We start from the raw sequence: 8,667 nt of genomic DNA, 5'->3' as shown, positions 1-8,667 counted from the left end.
GAGTTTCGTTATTTGTAGTTTTTTCATTTGACGCTTATTTCTTGAGATATTTGACCTGGTCACGACCAATGGACCACCCTGTAGAGACGGTCTTATGCGGTATATATTTGTTAAAAGAAATAATTAGTCATTATCTCTTAAAAATGTATGTGTGTGTGTGTGTGTGTTTTTATCCTCCACTTCTCCTCCAAAACCTTCGGATCGATTTCAACCACACTCATACACATATTATTTTCAGTCAGTAAATAAATATTGTGGGGTAAGCAAAGTCAACGTCTTATTGGGGTGGGGGATGGTAATGTGGAGGGAGAAGGGGGGGAGGACATGGATACATACAGGGGGAGTGCGAAGTGGACAGATAAAGGGGTGAAGAGATGGTGAGTGAGGGGAAAGTCGAGATGGACGACAGAGTGTGAGGGAAGGAAGAGAGAGAATAACATAAGATTGGAATAAATACATATCTAGCCAATGCCAGGTACCTCATCTAGTATGAAATAAAATCAAGGATGTTGTAGTTCAGTCAAATGAGTTGAAGAAAAATGACCTTCAAAACATGTAGAAAACAGTTGTGATCGTGTCTCATGTTACATAATACATTTAAGTATAAGTCCATTTGCTGTTCTTAACCATCTGTCCACGAAGACAACGCAGCAACATTCCATCGGGCAATTACAGTGTTACAATTTATAGGTAATTGAGGGTGGCAACAATCTGAAACAGAGAACATTCTACACGTAGTGGTCCGAATGGTATCGACTTTAACGATAAGTGCTAGAAAGTCAGTGGTAAACCTCTCGCTTCTTTACTATAGTTAGTCTATTGGAAGTTCGTAACACACCCTTTTACGTGGATTGCCAGTTATTAAAAAGACCAGGAAATCTGTGGCCCGAGGTGCCACATCATATTGTTAGTTTTGGTCCTTGAGCAAAAAATTTTGACGACCACTGGATTATAGTGTCAAGGTCCGGTGTGCCGGCCAGCCTGCGGGTGATTTTTAAGGCGGTTTTCCATCTGCGTCGGTGAATGCTGGCTGGTTCCCCTTATTCCGCCTCAGTTACACTATGTCGGCAATTGCTGTGCAAACACTGTCTCCACGCACGTGTACACCATAATTACTCTGACACCCAAACATTTGCGGTTACACTCGTCTGATATGAGACATTACGTTCCCCAGGAAGGGGGAGGGGGGTCCACTGGGGGCCGAACCGCACAACAACCCTGGGTTCGGTGTGGGGCGGCAGTGGGGTGGGTGGACTGCTGTGGCCTGTTGTTGGCTTGTGAACCACTGAGGGCTACGGCGGGACGAAGCCTCTCCATCGTTTCTACGTCCCCAGTTCAATACACAATACACACAATAGGTAAGGGTTTCAGAATGAACGAAGATGTTCGAAACAGGTCACTAATTAAAGTATTGTATGGAACTCTGATGAAAACTCTTAGTAAATAAGTTAATATTGAGCATTTATTTACATTTGTGTTTTCCATGTTTAGCATTGCACATAGCTCAGCATTGTATAACACGTGTTCTCCTCAGCGTAATGGAAAAAGTAGGGTGGCACGAAGTAGTCTAGAGACCGCAGAAAAACCGACACTGGGGAACAACCGCTCACCCTCAACACCAGTGGTCGTCGAACTGTGGCCCGCCGGCCACGTGCGGCTAGAATCAAGTATTTTTGTGGCCCACGGTTGTCTGCCATATTTTATAAGAACGTGCATCCAGTAACCAGCATTTCAACTCAAAAAAACGTCAAATAACATTAACAGTTTCTTCAGCGTGTAGTTTTCCTGTTCAGTATCAAACAAAACTTCTTCAGAGACAGTAATGTTTTAAGATGAGCTTAGTTTTAATTGACGTTGGTGAATTCGGCTGTGAGCTAAGTGAAGCTGGCCGCTTGTCTCACAGGCAGAGGCGTACGTAGAACAACCACTCCTGGATTAGAGGATGTGGAGGAGGAATGTTTTGTTGTTTGTCTTTAAATGCTGACAACTCACGGACGTGAGCAACTTGTATCGATCAGTTGTTGTGGTATAAGTTTGGACACGGAAGTAACATGGAATCGAAAATGCACATTACAGAGACGGTCATCTTGAAATGCAATGCATATCTGTAGCAAGGAATATGAAATTAAATTAAGCCTGTCGTAATACATCGCGATGAATAAAAGAAAAATGACAATCAAAAAATTTAATAAACATTTGTGGTCGTGTCTCATATACAGGGTGTTACAAAAAGGTACGGACAAACTTTCAGGAAACATTCCTCACACAGAAATAAAGAAAAGATATTATGTGGACATGTGTCCGGAAACGCTTAATTTCCATGTTTGAGCTTATTTTAGTTTCGTCAGTATGTACTGTACCTCCTCGATTCACCGCCAGTTGGCCAAATTGAAGGAAGGTAATGTTGATTTCGGTGCTTGTGTTGACATGCGACTCATTGCTCTACAGTACTAGCATCAAGCACATCAGTACGTAGCATCAACAGGTTAGTGTTCATCACGAACGTGGTTTTGCAGTCAGTGCAATGTTTACAAATGCGGAGTTGGCAGATGCCCATTTGATGCATGGATTAGCACGGGGCAATAGCTGTGGCGCGGTACGTTTGTATCGAGACAGATTTCCAGAACGAAGGTGTCCCGACAGGAAGACGTTCGAAGCAATTGATCGGCGTCTTAGGGAGCACGGAACATTCCAGCCTATGACTCGCGACTGGGGAAGACCTAGAACGACGAGGACACCTGCAATGGACGAGGCAATTCTTCGTGCAGTTGACGATAACCCTAATGTCAGCGTCAGAGAAGTTGCTGCTGTACAAGGTAAAGTTGACCACGTCACTGTATGGAGAGTGCGGAGGGTGCATGCGTGTATCCTCGCTAACGGAGGACATTTTGAACATTTCCTGTAACAAACTGTTTGAAGTCACGCTGGTACGTTCTGTTGCTGTGTGTTTCCAATCCATGATTAATGTGATTTGAAGAGAAGTAATAAAATGAGCTCTAACATGGAAAGTAAGCGTTTCCGGACACATGTCCACATAACACATTTTCTTTCTTTGTGTGTGAGGCATGTTTCCTGAAAGTTTGGCCGTACCTTTTTGTAACACCCTGTATAATGCATTTAAATAGAGGTACAGTTGCTGATATTAATCAGTCATCCGCTCACACAAACGAAGCAACAACATTTCGTCAGGCAGTTTATTACAATGTCAACTTTTGGCTTGTTGAGGGTGACAGCCATCTGAAACAGTACAGTCGACGCAATGTGTTGATAATAATCAGTTTTAGGGGACTGGCGGCCAACTTTTCACGCCCTCCTGTACCTAGTCTACTGGCCTGAGATTCTGCCTCTTGATCAAAAAACATTGACGGTCACTGCTCTATACCTACAGGAAATAAATATCAAGCCCGAAAGGTGAGGTGGTGGTTGTGCTGGCGGGTTTTCCGACCGTGACATTTCAGACCCTTTCGCAGGTGCCACAGGGTCCGTGGCACTTCCCACCAACAGGTTTTCAATACTACCAGTTCCGATCAGAGCCTCCCACACTATTGATTTGAGTCGGTCGTTCACCAGTAGCGGACTAGTTGTCACCGTCGCTCAGGCAATGCCCACGCCGAAAGACCTCGTTTCCGTGCAGTTTCCTTCGCTACTTCAGTTCTATACAATGCAGATGATGGAAATAATTACAACGAAAGGGCTACCGTTACTTCCCAGGGATGATCATCGCTAACATGAGCATACAAACAGTTATAAGAGTACGAACCGGGTACACGGGGTTTACGAACGGGGTAAGCGTCGAGGCCGATTACAAATCGATAATGGCAGAATCATGGCTGAATAGCAACATTCTTGTCCACTTGACGCAACAGAATGCAGTTTACAAAAGGGATGCATAGTTACAGGGAAACAGTTCGCGTAGAAAAGCCAGCACCTGTTTTCCGTATTTTTAAAGAGGAATTTCAAAAGTTGAAAAATAACCGTTAATGTTTTCTCGCAAATATGCTATATCATTAAGCACTCTGGATTGTGTAGAGTAAAAAGAGGAGCTATTGAAACGACCCAGCCTCCTGACTATAGTGTGTTCAACTGAGCTAAGACATTTTGAGTACAATCGAAGGTTATAGTTTTTTTTGAAGACTGACTATGTATCTGTTTGTGATAAAAGGATTGTGGTGATTCGTTGTGAAGAAGTAGAGAAAATTCTCTGTGAAAATGGAACTGTTCCTATGGACGGGGACATTTGACAGTTGTTCGTAACAATTCAAATAGCTGTGCACAATACATACTCCCACTCAAAATTCAAAATACATAACAAAGATTTTTTCCGGATAGAGAAAGACAACGTCTAGGTGGTCACCAAAATCTTTGGAGAAAAGTTCGCACAGTTCTCAAAGTATAGGGTCAGTCAGTGGACGGAAATGTGGAATGTTTTTAACCAGCGACACAGGACCACGAACGCTGTTGAAGTTTGGCATCGGAAACTAAACTCCTCGATAAAGCAAAAACATTCAAACGCATACTTTCTGTTACGTAAGATGCTGGCGGAAGCAGTAAATGCTGTATTTGAGATTAAAAAAGATTCCATTGGCCTTCCTCTTCAAAACTGAAAAAAACCTTAAATCTCGACAATAGTGACTACGAGGATTTAAGATGTTTAAAAATCTCTGGCTTTCCTACGAAAAATTGAATAGGAATTAAAACTCACAAAATAAGGCAAAAATTCTAAGATTTAATGCAGCGATGTCGCAGACAGAGAATAATGGTAAAAATAAATAAAATTTTAAAAATATGTAGACATACCTACGTATCTTCTATGCACATACGGGCCGGCCACGGCGTGCCCAACTTCGCGCGTGCAGCGTGTACGAACCGCGTGCGGCTTTGCTCGGTCCTTCTCGGGAATACGTGGAACAGCAAGGCATTTCACTGAGTATTGCGGTGTGGGATTTTTCAGTCGACGGAGTTCTCTTCACTTCGGCAGGATCGTGACGTTGGAGCTGTTTACCCATCACTATTTGTTCATGGCTCAAAAATGGCTCTGAGCACTATGGGACTTAACATCTATGGTCATCAGTCCCCTAGAACTTAGAACTACTTAAACCTAACTAACCTAAGGACAGCACGCAACACCCAGCCATCACGAGGCAGAGAAAATCCCTGACCCCGCCGGGAATCGAACCCGGGAACCCGGGCGTGGGAAGCAAGAACGCTACCGCACGACCACGAGATGCGGGCATTTGTTCATGGTATGAAGGACGTTCACAGTTTCTGTGGCTGTTTGCCGAAAAGAGACAGTCTAGCGATCTATCGTTACGAGCCTTTAAAAATGAATGCGAATGACAGAAGAGAGGGATGAAAATTCTCAGCATGTACTATGCAGTCGCATAGGTGACAGGTACTGCAAATTTGCTCTTAAGTGTCGTCACAATACCATGCTGAACTAATTTAAAAATTTAGTTGACAATGAAAGAGCAAAGTGTTACAACGATCCACATATGGGGTTCATTGTTCTGTACGTCAACACGGAGCATTTGAAGAAGTTGTAGGTACTAATAGTAAGATTTTTGAAGTCGCACACATTATTCCACTGTCAATTGCAACAGTTTTCGAAAGGATTGAATGAAGTAACGAAAATTACAACTTTCGGAATGGATTTCAGTCTTCGCATTTTGCGTTGACGTGTGTGCATAGTGTCCACAGTAAGACACTGAAAGCTAACTTCCTTCTGATTTTATGTGGATGCAATTGAAAAGATAGCGTTGTAGAATGAACGCACTCTGATGAACGGAAGCTCACCGGTATTAAAGAAAAATTGAAGTTTGAAGAACTGATTGACCCTTGAAATAATTATAAGGATAGTTTCCTAAACATTATGAGGACACTGCCAATCTTACATCTGTTCTGGAGCTGTTTTCAAGACTGTTTGCCGTATCAGTTGAAAACGGCCCTGTTAATGTAATTGACTGATCTGCAAGGTAATTCGCGTTCAAAAACAAATCCTTTGGCGTTAAAATAATCCAGGTCGTCTATATAACTTTTGTCAGATGGAGTTTCTATGTCTCCATAATGAGACTGAAATAATGCTACAACATTTCGAACAACATATGTTTGGGGAAGATGTTTTGTCGATTATGAAACTAAATAAGTCACGATTACTTGGCAACCTGACGCGAAAATGTACGAAATTGGTTTCTTCTGCTCTGTGCGCAGGCGACGGTTTGTATTAGATAAAAATTAAATTTCTCTTCTGCGCGTCAAAAATGAAATTAGTTTTGTTTTAGATGTATTTTTTTGAGGAATGTGAAATATGAAACTAAGTCTTGTGCAGAACAGCTGCACTGTGATTTAAATACGGCGCGTTCGCAGTTTCCCCCTTTTCCACCTTCTCGTGCTCAGACGCCCTAGCTTGGCTGAGGGCATTGGGGTGGGGGAATGGGCCAGTCAGTCTGAGCTTTATGGGACTCGTACCGTGCCACGGCTCTCGGGCTGAATTTGTGGCCACTCCTGATCTACATAGGTAGTTCTAAGCCTTAAAAAAATGTTAAGGAAAATCCACAGCTGAAATACACTGACAGAAAAAATTCCCAGCAATAAAAAGTAATTAATGTAGAGCAATGAAATTTCGGGAATATATTTGTCTAGGTAGCGTATTTAAATGATCAACATTGCAATATCACAGGTTAAAGTAAAAACGAGATAAGTGATTGCAAGTGTGAAATGCTGGTGTAACAGCCATAATGTTAAATGCAAGCGTGCAAACGTGCATGCGTTATGTTGTTCAGGTGCCGGATGTCAATTTGTGGGATGGGTGGGATGGTGTTCCATACCAGTGACACTTGGTCGTTCGATACAGGGAAGGTTAACGCTCGTTATGGATGACGCTCGAGCTGTCGTGCGATGATGTCCCATATATGCTCGATTGGAGACAGATCTGGTGATCAAGAAGGCCAAGGGAATATGTCGACGCCTTGTACAGCGCGTTGGGTTACAATAGTGGTATGTGGCCGAGCGTTATCCAGTTGGAAGACACCGCCTGGAGCGCTATTCATCAAGGTGTCAGGGTCCTTGTGATAACCACGAGAGTGTTCCTGCTGTCATATGACATCGCACCCCAGGCTGTGACTGCAAGTGTAGGTCCCGTATGTCTGGCATGCAGACAGGTTGGTTGCAGGCCCTCAACTGGCGTCCATCTAACCAACGGACAGCCATAACTGGCACCGAGGCAAAACCAGCATAATCAGAAAACGAAACAGAACTCCACCCTGCCCTGTAGCGAGATTTCGCTTGACACAATTGACGTCGCAAATGCTAGTGGTTTGGGGTCAGTGGAATGCACCCTTCAGGGCGTCTGGCTCGGAGCTGTCCTTGACGTACTCTGTTTGTAACAGTTAGTTGTGTCGTTATGGTGACAACTGCCGCTCACATTGCTGCTGCAGATACAGTACGATGCACCAGAGTCACGCCGATCGAGTCGGTCATGCCACATGGCATCCGAAACCCGGTCTTCTTGCAACTGTAGTAACCACCGCTGCCAGCAGTCATGCACAGTGGCTGCCTTCCTGCGAAGTCTTTCTGTAATATCGCAGAAGGAACATCCAACCTCTTGTTGCTCTGTCGACGTCGTTCAAACTCAGTCAGGTGTTGATAATGGTGTGTTTGTCGCCTTAAAGGCGTTCGTGACAAACGTCAACTCACGGCGCCAGATCTCAAAGGTAACTAACGCTCAAGACCGTTACAGTGTGTATTTGAATTCTCACAGAGGCGCTACTAGCACCACTCTTATGCGAATGGTGCGAAATTTGAATAGACATAATCTTTCAGGTATAGAAACACGACTACCAACTTTCGTTTACGTCGCGCAACTGCTTCTTGGTGTTGTGATATTTTTTCCGTCAACTTATTTCTGGTCGGAAACACCAAGTTGAAGTGACGTATCACAAAGACCACGATCGGACAGCCCCAGACACGGGCAGGTAGTATATCGGTACTGAGCCCTCAATGGGAATACAGTTGCATTACCTCACTTGATATGCAGTAGAGGTGGAGTTCTGTGCGATTGTGTGTTGCTGTTTTTCTTCGTCGGTGTTAATGTGAGCTCACATAAATTTCAGTTGTGATATTAGCTCTCTAGCATCTTGGTTTCCAGTTGCTACGTGGTTTGCAGTGGTGACCTGTCTATTTTGCCAGACTACGGCCCAAAAGTTGTTAACAGCAGCGAAATATACCTCTCCTGCTTTGGCCATTACGCTGGCATGGCGCTGAAGTCCGTACATAAAACACAGGTGTGCGCATGAACTTCTACGACTTCCAAATGCAATGAGAAAAAAAGCTACGAAATATACGAGTAGATATTTGTTTGCGGTATCATGTAAAGTTACTTAAAAAGTTTTGTGCAAATAAGTAATACACTTCTACATGGCCCCCTTCTGTTAGCCGTAAAATGCCTAGAAGATACTCTATCTCAAACCTTGTGAGCAACAAGCATGCCTGGAGTGATAGAGGCTATTGCATCCTCGGTTCTTCTGCTGAGATCGCCTAGGTCACGTGCAGGCGAGGCACATACACTGAAGCGCCAAAGAAACTGGTTTAGGCATGCGTATTCAAACACAGAGATATGTAAACAGGCAGAATACAGCGCTGCGGTCGGCACACCTATGTAAGAAAACAAGT

Source organism: Schistocerca serialis, chromosome 6 (assembly GCF_023864345.2).
Source record: "Schistocerca serialis cubense isolate TAMUIC-IGC-003099 chromosome 6, iqSchSeri2.2, whole genome shotgun sequence".
In the NCBI taxonomy this organism is placed as follows: domain Eukaryota; kingdom Metazoa; phylum Arthropoda; class Insecta; order Orthoptera; family Acrididae; genus Schistocerca; species Schistocerca serialis.
This window is presented reverse-complemented; position numbering follows the sequence as displayed.